General features: G+C 48.5%; 1 protein-coding gene across 3 annotated transcripts in view; it reads right to left on the bottom strand.

The window, feature by feature from the left end:
• Positions 1-12,563, bottom strand: part of CASZ1 (castor zinc finger 1) — a 277,300-nt gene that overhangs the window by 155,290 nt on the left and 109,447 nt on the right. For all 3 annotated transcript variants that reach the window (XM_085079866.1, XM_085079867.1, XM_085079868.1), the window contains one exon: positions 4,777-4,920. The gene's annotated coding sequence lies outside the window, so the exon portion shown is untranslated. The remainder of the gene's footprint in view (positions 1-4,776; positions 4,921-12,563) is intronic.

The raw sequence follows: 12,563 nt of genomic DNA, 5'->3' as shown, positions 1-12,563 counted from the left end.
AGAACTGCCGTTGGATCTAAGGATGGGAAGAAATACTGTTGGATGGTTAAAGGAATCAGATCTGGCTTCTCCTCCCAACTCTGCTTCTGAGTCATTATTAACATAAAATCAGGTTTGTTACATCAGTGAAGCTTGAGTAAATAAACCACAACTCATCACTGTGTTTTATTTTGCAATATCTCAGTGGGTTCCTCTCTACAAATAAACAATATTAAAGACCAGTACAATTGCAGGCTTATGAGGAAAGAGAGAAATGAAAGCACCTAAACTGGTCTAAAACCTTTATGAAGAGCAGGGCAAAATCTCAGCTTTTTAGAGAATATTGATTTTCACAGCACAGGCATGTAAAAAAAAGGCAACCCTTACTTGGGGACACTAAAAGACAAATGAGTCATGCCTGCAGGTCTGACAGAGCTGATGGGTAAAAATGATTGGGAAACATCCCAATCCCCTTCTGAGGAGCCAAGGCTGAAATCCCAATGCGGCTGAAGTTTACAGTAAAAGTGGTGCTTGCTTCACTTGTAGCAGGATTTAACCCCCATAAATTTCACGTGTGAAGACAGAAGCCTTAGGAAGGAGATAGCCAACTTCATCAGCAGCGGTTCCAGGAGACTGAGGGAACCCTGATTTCAAAGGAATGACTGAAGGTGACAGCGGGAGTAAGAACCCACAAGGGCCTGGCCCAGTCCTGTCTCCTCCAGCACTGAATATTCCTTTATCCATCCAGTTTTTGCAGCAGGCTGGTCTGCAGCGTGACAGTCACCCAGGCAACTGCCAGCCCCCACTGAAGCCCTGAGCTTCTTTAGGGCTAAGCTGCTCCACACATCCACACACATGAGTCCTGGCCTTGCACCTAATTGTACCACAAACTCTGTAGTCAGGCCTCCTTCAGCACTGGGAGGGATCCTGTTCAGCCAGCTTCCTCACTGCTGGAACACCCCTTCAGCTTTTACCCCTCAGACAACTATTCCTCCTCATGAGTAGGTGCAAAATCACCAGCTGCTGGGCACTGCAGGGCTTCTGGGCTTTGGGCTGCCCTTACGTTTATTTTGAAACTGACTCATTCCATGTCTCTCCAGAGCCTTTTACGTGTTCCTTCCTTGAACTCTGGCATCAGAGCCCTTTCCTGAACATCTGAGACCTTTCAACCTGCTTAGGTCCCATTGGTGGATTTCACCCTCCATCAAGAGGTTATATGAGCGTCTGCTGTTATCCAAGGGAGGCAGGAGGTGCTCAGGACCTTAGTGGATTAGTCTTCAGTCCCATTCCCAGATCAGATATTGTAAGGACAGCTATAAGGCCTGCCAAGCACGTGAATTTCTTTCTCATCCTTTGACTTCCTCCCATTCAGCTTTCCACAGCTGCCAACTAAACATCTGATCGAAGGCCTGGGGGAGGGAGTCAGAACTGTCCAGTCTGGTTATGAGTGAAGGTCATTGATCTAGCGCAGACTGGGGATGCGGAAAACAGGGGAGGGAGGAAAAAACCCTCAGAGAGATAGAAGAGAGGGAGTGAGGCAGGCAGAGGCAGTGTGGGAATAAGCGCAGGGGAGGGCAGTGGAAGTGGCTGAAACATGGTTTCACACTCCAAGACCCAAGGGCTGTTGTCAACCCGTCCTTCATGCTCACATCTTGTCACACTAGAGGTCAGGTCTCCCATGCGTTCCTGGAGAGCTGAGCTAGCCCATATGGCAGGCAATATGTTAACAATATGGATCAGCTGCTCGTCAGGGCCCGAGCAGATGGATGTGACAACCCTGCTCTTACCCAGACAGGCTTTTAACATCTTCCCTCTCCCCTACTCAGCCCTGCCGGAAGAGTTCCACCTGGCAACTGTTGCCTCCAGCCCACCTGAACTGTGGGGCCACAGGTCAGGACAGGCAGCATGGAAATGCCTGCCTGGCTGTACCTGGATGGAAGCAAGCAGGGCAGAGCCCCATTCAGACCAGTGCTGGCAGGAACCAGGCCAAGCATTTATCCAACGATAGCGTGCTACAAACGGAAAGGCCTCGCAGATATGTGCTATTAACTCCCAAGCAGGGTGATACAGGAGATACTGTATTCAGATATATGTATATGGCATGTTACCACCAGATGCCACACATTACAGTCTAGACTGAGTTTTGTAACTGCCTGGGAAAATTTTCTCTCACAGAACAAGTAATACATAAATAGATGTGTATTTTAATGGGCAAGTTAAACTCCTCCTGGCAAAGGCAGGCAAGTTGATTTCATACTCAGGTGGGTACATTTCCACAATGATTTTGCAAGGCTGTTTCATATTCCCCAGCCCAGCTTGGGATCTGAATTGTCAGGGCTGGCTGGGCTGGCCCAGCTGCACTTCTGCGGAAGGCAGTGTTCCCACCTTGCTCCCTTCGCAGCTGTGCCCATGCGGTAATCCCAAGAAACCGAGCAAAAATAACAAGACCAGTCCAAGCTAACCCCCAAATTTAGCTTTACTTTAGGATTTAAACCAGGCGGAATACTTTGCAAATTCAAACACAGAGCAGATATTTCTAATCCCTTTCCCACACTTTTTTTAGCCCCCGCCACCAAAGTCTACCCTTCATTAACTGAACAAGAAAACTCCCTCCAACACTTATAGCTCTAGGACTAAACAGCCAGCTTGTGCTTATAAACAGTGAAAAAGCAATCACAGCCTAGGGATGGGCTCTGGAGAACATGCAAACAGCCTCTGTAGCCCAAAGTAAATTGAGCTTGTTTTGAAAATAGAAGCCATACAACTTGCTCCAGGGCCAAAGACTGGAACACAGGGATTTCTAGTCCAGAGCATGAGAGATCACAAAGCCACATGCCTGAAAGGCTAAATGCATCTCCTTCACTGCAGTGATGTTTGTAGAACTAGGAGGACCTCAGAAAACAGCTGGAGTCCAGGGAAATATTTCTGTTGTGTCTAATGAGCCAGTGTCGATCAGGAAGCAGTGAAGGGCACTCAGCAATGCACCCAGTGGGTACTGGAAGGAGACAAACATGGAAACAGATAACTGATTTGAAAGAACCTGAACCTCAAAGATCACTTCAGCACTTAAAGAATTCCTGATCTATCAGTCTCCTTCTCTTACCTTCTTGTCTCAGAGGTTCTGCTCATCCCAGGTCCTGATAGACAAAGCAGGGTTTTCAATATCAGGAGCTACACAAGCAGAGGCCAGTGACAGGTGACACAGGAAAAGCTCCCAGTGACAGAAAAATGGACCCAGAACTTATGAGGCAGCTTTCTCAGCAGAATTTTCCCCCTGGATGTTAGACCTCTCTGGAGAGGCACATAAGGGTGTTTGGCAGAAAATTCACCTGCTGCAGTCATACCTGAGATTTTATATGTTATTTGGTAAAACCTCAAGGCTCTTCATGTTCCTTTACCTTATTCCCTCAGGCAGAGCTCCTATTTGGGAAGCTCTCTCGCCTCTGGAGACCTGGGAAGACACGTGCCATTGCTCTAAAAGGGGACACAAGCACTGGAACAGCTCACACAGGGATAAAAGCCAGAGTTCCCTACATTAATAGTTCAAAACCAGGCTTTCCAAATAAAGTATGCCAGACCCTGGAGGTGTTTCAGCACCAGGAAGGTGTGGGAAGGCACAGCTCACTCCTATCCCATCCTGAAGAACACTCTTTACTGGCAGGCTTACTGAAAGCACTCAGGTCTGTAGGCTCTGAACACGTGGCAAGAACTAAGCCCTGCTGAGCCTTAGAGGATAATGGATGTTCTTTAAGGTAGGGCACTCAGAACATGAGTAGATTCCCCTGTGCCAAACACTGCCAGGAATGGACAGGGATAGCTGGAGCCCAAGACCAACATCTCAGCCCTGTTACTTTTCTCATCACCCCTCTTGAAAAAGCCAATACAGTCCCTCCACCTAGACCCTTCCAGTTCAGGCCTCATCTGCACCTGTGAATCACAGCAGCTTTGGACATACTGCTTTGCCCAGGTGTCATTTATGGCATAGTAGCAAAAAATGGAGGAACATGATACACAATCCCCTCAGGCATTTCAGTTGCTGATCTTCATTCAGGCATCATCAGCATTTAATGATGTCAAGCACAGTATGGATATACCCCGTGACAACACTCTCTCCCTTACAGAGCACATGTGATGTCATGCAAAGGCCAGACACAGCCAGGATCCTCAGCCCCTTCTGCCTGCAGTAGTATGGCAGTGTCACCTGGTAACACCCAAATCCCCAATCCATTGAGAAGAAATATATTATCCCACTGTTGTGTCATATCTTTCTTTGCAGAGAAGCTGTGATGGCAGCCAAGCAGAGAAGAAAGTAAACCAGCTTTTAGAAATACAGAATCCCACCCCCTCACAACCACTCTGAGTTACCCACCGTGACCACAGACATCCTCAAACTCCTTCTGTGAAACAAGCCAATCAGAAACTGTCCCACACACTACTTACCCAGGGGACTCCCGTGCATGCTACGTAGCTAACTGTTAATACTGCGCAGCAGCTCATTAGGAAGAAGGAGGTGAAGAGAAAGAGCTGCTCAAACCAGGACTCTCCTGTGTCAGCTGGAAGTCTGTGCAGAGATGGGCAGTGATGGCAGAGGTAAACCCAGTCCTACTCGTAAGCTAGCCCCAAGCCAAACCAACATCCCACCATGCATTTACCACTCAAACCACTGACTTCCGGCAGCTCTTTCAAACTCGATAGGCTTGAGATTTCCCAGTAACTGGAATGAAGGCTCTGGAGAGCCAAAATCACTCACTCCAGTCCTGCTTCAGAGCAGTGTGATCACAGAACAAAAGCCAGTACCTTGCATTGAGAAGTCACAGGCCTGAAGGTCCATTCCAGTGTACAAAGCCAGGAAAGAAGTCAGGTGCTTTGTTTTGGAGGTGGTCTCAGGTGAAGACAGTGTGAATTAGATGGCCTCCCTTCACTTGTTGAAGTCTCTTTTCCCTGAGGAGAGTTTCAAAAGGAAATGAATATTCCTTACTGAGCAGTACCAGAGCTCAGGTGAATCATGAGCACAAGCAGTGACGCCAGCCTCAAATGCCGCAGCCACCCACAGACCTGAGCCCTTGGTCACACACAACAGGCCAGCAAGGCAAGGCATTTCACACCCTGCTGAACACACTGCATCCCCATGTCCATGTCTGCCACATGTGGTATTAGCAACTCAAAAGCCAAGGTACAAACTACCCAGGTGACTTTTCGGGGGGCCCTGCACTCCAACTTTCCCCAGAAAAAATCCAGGTCAATCAGTGGCAGAAGCAGCCTATAGTACTGTGCCACTTATAGCAAAGACCTTCCCCATGTAGCCAGCTAAGCATTACTGCCCACAGAAGCCTGTGCTGCTATCCCTCCTTTGGGGGGAATTCAGCAGCACAGAACTCCTTGTCCACCTCCACATCTAATCTCATGCCCAAAAATGTTACACATACAATCAGATGAGACAAAGGAGAATTATTATTTCCAGTTTAGTGAGGCCTACAGTAATTAAGTGACTTGTCAAAGCTCACTTGGCAAATCTGAGGCAGAATTAGAAACTACAACTAAATCTCTCAAATTTTGGTCCAAGAGCTGGACAGCAAAAGTCCTGTGCTCCTTGGATGCATACGCTACCTTTGCAACAGGTTTCACCCTTCTCCCTGCTCTCCCTAGACAGTTAAGACAATTCCTTTCTACTTCCTGCATTGGAGGAAATGAACAAATGTACAGATTAAAATAAAAAGAACTTTTACCTTACTTACAAAATTGCAAAATGTCTTAGCTTCAACCTTTGTCAGAACCTTAGAAGCTTCAGGCTTTTCTGTGAGGTGGGATTTATAGACTGGAGGGTTTTTTTTTAAATTGCCATCAGACAAAAATAAAAGAAGCAAAACAAAAGAGGATTGTTGAGATCCTCTTGTGATAGGTGTCGGGCCAAAGAAAATTGAGCCAAAAAAGTCAGAACCCTGCAACCAGCAACCTTTGTGTCAATTTAAGCAAATATTGTGGCGTTTCCATGGCAATCCCTGTTTTGAATATCCACTACACTCACTTTTTAAAGGGCTTTTCCTGTTTGTGTTTCAACTTCAAAACCTGTAAATATTTTCAGCCTTAACACATCCCAACCTCCCCCAGCCTCTGAAATGAGATACTATCAATGCTCTGACATGAGATCTGCTGTCTGCAGTACCCCAAAGCTGTGAAAATTTATGGCAAGGCAGGTTAGCAACCCAGGATAGCTGGGGACAGCAGAGGCACGGCTGGCCCTTTGTCCCACTCTTGGCGCCAGCCTCCACAGCTGTAGGTACAAGAGCCTGTTCCATGCTTTTCTAAAGCTGATGGGTGAAACAAGCCATCGCAAACATTCGGCACTGATAGTATCAGCCCAAGGCGAGCAGCAGGCAGCAGGTGTTTCGCCAGTCTCCCTCCATCCCACTCTGCCAGCTCAGGCCACCTCTGACTTGCCACTCCAGCTACAATTTCTGCTGGGAGGCTCTTCCTCTGACCCGCTCAGGGCCAGCTGCTCACACAGCCCCGCTGCTGCCCCCTGCCATGACCTGGCTCCCCCCCCCTCCCCACTTCCCTCTCACCTGAGCTGAACTGAGGCTGTCAGTCACAGTGATTTATGGGATGTTGTGTCATGTGCAAGTGAGAATGAAGAGTCAACTTTGTCCTCGCTTGCAACCTGGGCTAGGGTGTAAATTCCCCAGCGTCCTCAGCAGCAGCCTGCAGGTCTGTGCTGCATTGCCCTATCCCTGCCCCACCAACACAGAGCCCATGGGGAAAAGTCCTGGGGAAGGAGCCCTGGTCAGGTACTGGTGTCACTTGTCACATCTGAGCAGCAGCAGCCAGCTGTGAGCCCTCTCCCCGAAGAATAAAGCTGGCCCTGCATCTAATGGTGGGTTGGGGTTTTTTTGGCATGTATGGAGGTGCACAAAAACACCTTCTGCTCCACTTCAGAGACACATTAAGTAGTTTCATCCCCAAGCCCCCAAGTCTGAAAGCTTCAGCCTGTGCTGCTGGAATACAGTCCTTCCTAGCAGCCATGGGAGTGCACTGGTTAATTCTGAGTTTCCTGGCTGCAATGGATTTTTGCCAGGCCTCCAGTGTTAGCTTAGTGTAATTTTTGGGAAGTCAATTTCCTTTGGCTACTTTTCTTTTTTCTGTTTGTTTGTTTTTTGGGATTTTTTTATTATTTTTTTTGTGGGTTTGTTGTTCTTGTTTTTGTTGTTTGGTTGGGTTTTTTGGGGCTTTGGGGTTTTTTCCTCGATTTTTCAGTTTGCTTTTTGTTTGTTTGTTCGTTCAAGCTTTTTTCCTCCTTTAAATGCCAAAGTAGGAGCATTTGAATGAGCATCAGGGTGAGGCTATCCATCCATGGGCTGTAGCTTCCCAAAAGCATTTTATAGGCACCATGGTACAGCACACAATAGCCATGGAAACAAACGCCAAGTGACTTCAAAAGCTGTTATACTGAATGCCTACAGAGGCAGCCTGCCAGGAGCAGTCCTGTCCTTGCCTGGACATCACTCCTCAGTCCTGACCACCTCTCCTGCAATGCTGGGTGCTTCTGATACCACCAGGAGATGATGCACAATACCTGCTGTCCTGGCCAGCTTCCAGCTCAGGTAATTACATCCTACAGGAGTTTCAGCTGGATATTTTATCCCTTCTTCACTTCCGGCCCTGAGCTGCTTCACTGGGAGTTGCTAAAACTCTATCCAGATCCACCCCGGATGTAAGCGCATGCCAGGGGCTGGAGGGAATTCTGTGCATCCCTACAGGTCCCAAGAGCCTGGTGTTTCACCAAACGACCTCTAAAACATGTGACAGCATACCTTCTTGTGTACATCCCGTAACACCCCCACCCAAGAACAAGGTACAGAGCTGGGAAAACAATTGCCCTACCACACCAGGAACCAACAGCTTCTGCACGTGCATGCTTAACGCTACCCAGTGGAGCATCATTTGGGGCATGGACACTGGCTCTTTTCCTTTCCTGAACTAGGAACTCTCCTCCCATCATTTCACAGGCTTGGCAAAACTAAAACTGTGGCAGTGGTGTGAAGCTGAAGCCACAGCCGCTGGTCTGCCTTTGCCAGCAGCATCACACACTGCAAGGGATACAAGTGGTGTTGAATGCACAGGAAAAGACAGGCCAGGTTTAGAGCACCCATGAGAATGTGCCTAAGGTCCACGACAGGCCAGGTCAACAGGTGTCAGTGTCTCTGACCCCTCTCATCATGCTGCCACTAAAACGCCATGAGCAGGAAACACTGGCAGGGTGACAAGCTCACCAATCCCTGACAACATATGCTCCAATGTGCAGGCAAAGAGGTGGGTCCACTACTCTCCCAAGGGAGCTGTGCTTTGGCATTCACCATGGCCACAAGAATTCAGAGCCCTTCCAAGCTCTCCAAGACATTTGGAAATGACCTGCTGACCCACCCTCCACTCAGGACAACCCAGGAGTTCCCAGGCTCGTAAGTGGGCTCTACCAAACTTCTGTTTCATGCCCTTTGTCTTCTTTTAGCAGCTTTTGGACCAGATGCTTGCCTGATGTAAAATCAGTGCTGTTTTGGTGGCTTTAGTGAAGTCATGCCAATTTAAACGACTTGAAGATCCGGCCCTCCAAGTTACTTGAGTTGCCAGTTCTTCCTTTGGATAATCCTGAGGGTGATTTCACAGCAAGCAGCAGCACAGGCCCAGCCAGCCTGGCAGGATCAGCTGTGCTTTTCTACCTCCCCCCACCGAGTCAGGCAGTCTGTGTCAGTCCCTGCTGTGAGACCCTGCTGCAGCAACGCTGTGCCCATCAACATCTGCTTCATGTACTGAGTTTCCTTCTCTCCGTTGCTTAACAAGAGATAGATACAGCACAGTGTAAATTACTCCAGGCTTTGCATCAAGGCTTTCTACTTGCTCTTTGCAGGAGAGTTCTTGCCCTTCAGAGCATTGTGTCATACCTTGCCAAGTATCTGGAGAGGTTGCTGGTCACTTTTCCAGCAGCAAACCCCAACCAATTTAGGTTGACTGTGAAAACAGCATGTGTTTATGAAGAAACCAGATACAGTCTTCCCCTCCCTCTACTCTCACCAGTCTCTGCTCCAAGAAACATAAAGAGCCCATCACATCGCTGCCTGGCAGCTGGTGAGTGAGCAGCTACAAATCCCTTCTTCATCCCCAGTTCCACTGTTGTCCTGCCATCTATCCTCACCACGTCTCAACATGAGGGAAACAGGCAATACAGGCACAGGGAACACGGCAAGGCTTCAGCAGGCACTGGATGCGCAGGAACCTTCCATGCTCTGCCCTCACAAGTCCTTTGCTATCCCCCCAGAGCAATTTTCTAGGCAACAGTGTGGTTGCATTCCCTTCTCTATCTCCTAATAAATATCATACTAAGCAAGATTAGTATCTTCTTCCCAGACCAAGCAGCATGACCCACTTTTTGAAACAGAGCAGATGAAATTGGGCCCTGGAGTCCTGGACCCCTCCCAAAGCACAGAGATTTTGAAACAATTACAGCAAGAAGCAGAAGGAATAGCAAAGTAATAAGTGATCAAAGAGTGCAGTGGTGGAGTTGAAGCTGTAGGGTACGTACTACTCCTTGCCATCCTGTGCTCTGGCATTTTCCGAGGATACTGAGGCAAGAGCCGTATGCACATTCACACACCTCTCCTTCACTGCCCTACATTCCTCAAAAGTAACAGATCCAATTTCAAATTCTGGCTAATGGCTCAGGTAAGCCAACTGTTGCCCTCCCTGCACATCCACCCTGATTTTTCCCCTTTTCTTTTCCCTTCCCCACAGCTGAGCAGGAATACAGGATTCACATTCCACCAGTGCCAATCCCCCCTTCCACAGACATACACATACATATGTCCTACCCTGCCCCAGTGACACTTCTGAGGCTTTTAACAAAGCAGCCATGCCTGGTGTCCCTGCACTGACACCTGGCTTGTGCGCCAACTCCCAGTGGTCTGCAAGCTTGCATGGGTATCACCGCCTCTGTCCCCTTGCCTCCCAAGTCTCTCCTGACCCAGAGCTTCCAGACCTGTTGTTCATAGCAGGGAGGCTCAAGCTGGGGTCCTTTACAGGGCAGTAAAACCAAAAGCCCCTGCAGAAGACTAATGCTTTGGGCCAAACTCAGACAGACTCACTAGAGAGAAGGTGGCTGGATCCCGATCCCATTGGCACTACTCTGTTTGGAGATGCTCTATTTTTCCAAGGAACAGCTCTGTACTTTCCCAGATGTAGTAGCTGGGATCAGATTATGACCCAATGAGCATGGAAAGTAATTAAAAGGAGGTGGGGCGAATGCCAGTAGTGCTTTCATTGCTTGAACCTGCAAAGAAAACTTCCCTCCCAGGGGAACATTAAGTCTCCATGGCCAAAAGCATATAGAAAATCCCATACCAAAGAAGACAACACGACAGTACCCAGCCTGGGTTCTGAGCCAAGCTCAGCCCTTGGGGCATACAAACGCATGTGCCCAGGGGTGTGGGACACCCACCAAAGGCTCACTCCCCTGAAAAGCTCAGCAGGAAACTTGCCTGGTAGTGTTATAACAGCAGACCAGAACTCCGAACAAGACGAGACCCCTTTGCCAGGGGTCGCACAAACGGCAAAGACAGCACTCGCTCCAAATCAAGTCTGACAGACAGGAACGACAGGCAGGGAAAGGAGCAGAGCTGCTGTTGCACACTCAGGAGTTCAGAGCTGACTCTGGTTTCCAAACTCTGGATTTCCCCCCTGGTCGCTGCCTACCTGCTGGAACACACCATCATCCAGCCAACAGCACAGAAACACACACTAATGGGGGCTCAAAGGCACCAACAGCTGCCTTTGACATGGTGAGATAAAGCAAAAGTAACTTTTAAAGGATTTCCATTAAATTCTTTCTTCCCAATTAAGTGAAACAATTTTTAAAAGAAACAGAAAAAGAAAACCCTTTTACCCAAACTTCAGAGATAAAAAGAGAGGGAAAAAAATCTTCATCTTAATTCAAAATCCTATTTGATGTGTCGTGGCATGAAAATGTTTTTCACTGCATTTTTTCAGTATGATCTCATGCACCCTGCAAATGGGGTACGCCCAAAACACCAGGTATTTTATGGGACACAAACAGAGCACAAACACACAATTAAAAAAAAAAAAAACTGGATTGGTAAATATTTAAATTAATCTGAGCTGGCATCCATGCAGCCTCCCCTCCCAGAGAGAGGGATGTTTGCAGCTTTGAAAAAATAAAAGTGAATAACATGACCTTTTCCTTCATGTTTGTTAGCTCACTGCAGCTTGGTGGGTTGGGGCAGCCCAAGCACCTCCCAAACAAAGTCCAGCAAGCGCAGCTGGGGCTGCTTTCCCTGCCTGGCTCCAGGGGCTCGAGGGGACAGAGCTGGTGGGGATAGAGCTGGTGGGGGAGTTGCTCCAACCTGTTTGCTGTCTCACTCCATAATGCATGGGTTTTGTTGTGTTTGGTTTGGTTATTTTTTTCTTTCCAGTTTAATTGTCGGAGGACTTTATGAAGCTGTTTGCCAAAAAACAATCAACTCCAGGGAGCCAGCTTACACAAAAAGGGTGTGTCGCCCAAGTGAGGCTGTGGAGCCATGGAAACCAACACCTTTTGCATTTGCCCAGGTGAAGCCAAAGCTTTGTGGATGTCTTGTGAAATCAGCAGAGATCTGCAAGGAAGTGAAACACGTACACGCAACTGTGCATTCAGCACTCAGAACAGTGGTCCCATTCACCAGCATCGAAGTCTCCCACAAGCAAGGGCGAATGTTCCCACTGTAGAACAGCTGGTTTATCTGACAGGTCACACACACACACACACCAGTGAATGCACAAGATGTTCCAAGCATACCTGGAGCACCTGCATTCCTCCACGCTGGCAGAGGCTCAGGCAGAGGCAGTACTGCCCAGCAGCATATGCAGAGTGCACTGGCAAAACTCACCCAAATGGCTGCATGACCAGACAAATGGGAATCTGCACACAGGTGAAAAACAGGCACCCCTGCAGCACAGGCAAATGTCCTGAAAGCAGAGATCATGCCTTGGGTGCTCGTTCTGACCTGCAGGAGAGCACCCGGTGGTGGTGGCAGGCAGGGGATGGTGAGGGGACAACGGGTGTCTCCCCAGATTTCTCTGCAGCAGTGGAGTATGAGGACTGGGCCATGCAGGACCCCATGTCCAGACACAGATGAGCATTTGGGAGGGAGATGTTTGTCCTCTGGACAGCTGGAGAGGGACCCTGGCTGCATTCTTCTCAGTCTTAGAAAAGAAAACAGAGAATTCCTCAGAAGCACTGACTGCTGGCCTGACTGACAGAAAACAATCTAGGAACAAAGGACAGAGAAGGGATTTTACAGCCACCCAGCTCCCATGTGTCTGCCCTGAACTCTTCTGCTACCACTGGGAAAGTGAAGAGGGCTCAGAACTGTGGGTCTTTTAAAAGGGGTAACATCCATTATTCCCCACTGTCAGCTGCTGAAAGCGTGCTGACGGCATTTCAGGTTACAGGATTTCAACCACTCTTTGTGGAATACAGGCAGGGAAGTGAGCCGAGGACAAGGTCTCACCAGGCCAAATCCTGCACAGAGCATTGTGTGGCA

This window comes from Lichenostomus cassidix, chromosome 21, assembly GCF_008360975.1.
Source record: "Lichenostomus cassidix isolate B80296 chromosome 21, HeHo_3.0, whole genome shotgun sequence".
Lineage (NCBI taxonomy): Eukaryota > Metazoa > Chordata > Aves > Passeriformes > Meliphagidae > Lichenostomus > Lichenostomus cassidix.
Note: the sequence above shows the minus strand (reverse complement) of the source record. Positions and strands in the feature narration are given on the sequence as shown.